This window comes from Triticum dicoccoides, unplaced genomic scaffold (assembly GCF_002162155.2).
Source record: "Triticum dicoccoides isolate Atlit2015 ecotype Zavitan unplaced genomic scaffold, WEW_v2.0 scaffold227648, whole genome shotgun sequence".
Classification (NCBI taxonomy): Eukaryota; Viridiplantae; Streptophyta; class Magnoliopsida; order Poales; family Poaceae; genus Triticum; species Triticum dicoccoides.
Window position 1 is genome coordinate 1 of NW_021244540.1, and position 2843 is coordinate 2843.

The following is a 2843-nucleotide window of genomic DNA, read 5'->3' on the forward strand; positions in this document are numbered from 1 at the left end:
ATGCACTTGAGGTGGGGGTTCGTCGGACAGTCAGTGTAGAAGAGTGTCACCTGCATCATAGCCAAGCATCTCAGAGTCAGAAACGACCAACATACATTCATAGATCCCTTGATTATATATGTGTTATGGAAATTAACTTACGTCGCCATGGTCAAGAACGGCCTTGAGCGTGTCCATGTCGTTCAGCTCGATGAATGTCACCTTGATGCCCATCTTGGAGAGCTTGTCGCGGATGAAGGCGCGTGCCTCGCTGTAGCACTCAGTCGTGGTCACCACGTGGCCGGCACCGGGCAGTACGAGCGCAAGCAGCGTGGCAACGATGGCGTTCATTCCCGAGGACGTGACAAGCGTCGACTCAGGCCCTCTCCAGTGCACTGATCTTGTCCTCTAGGACCTTCACAGTGGGGTTGCCGTAGCGGCCGTACTCGAAGCTGTGGCGCCGGCCTTCCTTGAACGCGATGAGGTCGCCCGAGCTCTTGAACCAGTGCGTCGTGCCGCTCACAATAGGTGTCGCGATCGAGTCAGTGTCCATGGCGCCGTTCTTCCCCATCTTCTCCCCGGCGTGAACCGCCAGGGTCTCATCTGAGAGAGTAGCATCTCGCTTCAGAGCCGTGGCGGCATCCTGCTGCACCACCGGCACAGGTTGCTCGGCGCCAGGGAGGGTGGCATCAAGGAGCGCCTCCGGGCTCAAAGCGGTGACACGCTTTGATGAACGTCGAGCGCGGAGCAGGCGGCGCTGCTCGATGGGCGAAGCCTTGTTGACGAGAGGAGAAGATGACCGTGCCATTAGTAATTTGTGGGGTCGACGAAGAGGAGTGAAAACAGGTGGAATCGAAGAGATTAGCCAGAGCTAGCAGCTGCTCGTTTGTGTTCTTGCTATCTGTGTATACGATGGTGGTAATATATACTGCCGATCGATCAGTCTGGCTCTGTGCGCGTCGATTCATATCTACGTGTCAGTCTACATATAATATCGTCCCACTACCACATGCCACATGTGGCATCAGTGCTCAGTCACGCAGGCGTGTAATTAAGCCGCGTGGTAATTAAGATGTACAAGTGGATCCATGATTAATCTACTACTATTAAATAAGGCATGTGATTAGTTAGCTGCAACGTGCCAGTAGACCTGGGCCACGACGAATCTAAGGGAAGTCTTAGGTCAAATCTGCGTGTTTACATCTACAACGCCGTACTGTGATCGATGCTGCGTTGGATTGGACAAGACCTCATCATTAAACAAAGATGGGTCTGGTTGGGCTTTGGCGAATGCCTCGCTAGATTTGATGGAAGAAAACAAAAGCGGTCCGGTAGGATCTACATGGAAGAAACAGCGGCGCATCAAATGGAAACCTAGGCATGAAACCACCGTTATCGAAAACGGTTTTGGAGGTGGTTTTCGGATATAACCCTTAGGGCATTTCTAACCAATCCCCTTAAAATAGCGTAGTATCCGGCATAGTAAACCTTTACAAGAGTATCTTTACTCCACTATGTTTTCTCTGGATCTAACCGATCCCTTATACATAACGGAGTAAAAAGTACTTCCATTTGCATTTCATTTTCGGCCATCAAAACACATTCTTTTGCTTCTTTATTGCATTCAACGGCATTTTGATACATTGGAGTACATAATTCATCAATTCTTCGCTATGAGAGCAAGGCCAAAGAAAACAAAAACCATAATTAGACACTTTAAAAGATACCCAACTTTCATAACTGCTTCCGCAAGTTGGATTAATATTTTCTCTATGTCTTCATTGTTGATTATCTCTATTGCCTTCTCGAGCTTGCACACTTCTTTCTTTTTTGATTCCGAAGAATTCGACGTTGCTTCACATCTAGTCTCATCTCTAGCATCTATTCTAGCAATGAGTGCACAAACATCTATCAAATTTCATACTATCAATAGATCGATGTAATCTTCTACCCAATACAAAATTTGCATCCATCCTACACACAAATTTGAGCAAACATTGAGCTACCAAAATTCTGCTGGCGGCCGGTGAACAACCGACTCAAAAGAAGCACATACCTCATCTTTTTTGCACTTGAAGAACACCCATCCGGGATGTTCCAGCATGGTAGAAACTTGGCGCACCACCTACCGCGGGCAGTCATCTCACTTTACGACTGGCAACGGTGAGCGGACGAGCTACTGGGCTAGCACCGAGCCCAGGCGATGGCGGGCGTGTCTTTGCCGGCGAACCGCCGGCGGGAGAGATCCGAGTTGCTAGAGGCGGAGTCAATACCTTTATGTGGCGCGGAGGCTTTGCCGGGGCAGTGCGTTCCGATACACGGCCAATCAATGGCAAGGCATAGTCGCCGGCGGTGGTAGCCGCAGATCTACCGGTAGTGCGCCGTGGATGGGCCAAGGAGGCACAAATCCTGGTGGTCAGGGACTGCGTCGGAGCCAATGGAATGTCCGCAGTGGCGCGGTGGCTGGCGGGGGGTGGGAGGGGTGGCACCCGCGTAGATGCGGCGCGGGAGGCGGGGAAGGCAGAGGAGGAGAGGTCTCAATTCTCAGTACGTTTTATACAGAATGGGTCACATCAAATGGAAATCAAGGTATGCATATACTCAGCTGATACTGGTGCTAGGTACCTTTGCACACTTTTATTTTTGTGAAACAAGACGTGTTTGTTCCAGTCGATTTCCATTAGGGAAACTGCCAACGGTTTTGGCTTTGTCTTACTCAAGGTGAAGCCAAGGTCCATCACCCACATCATCTCTCCGCCGAACAGTAGAACCTCCCAAGACGGCGCCTCCATCGAGGGTACGACGGAAAGGACGCTGCCACCGGACTTTCGTCCGGGAGGGGTTCGGTGGTGGATAGGAGAGAC

General features: G+C 50.7%; 1 pseudogene; it reads right to left on the minus strand.

Annotated features, from left to right (window-relative positions):
• Positions 1–6: 6 nt before the first annotated feature.
• On the minus strand, positions 7–787 carry LOC119345340 (annotated as a pseudogene).
• Positions 788–2843: the final 2056 nt, after the last annotated feature.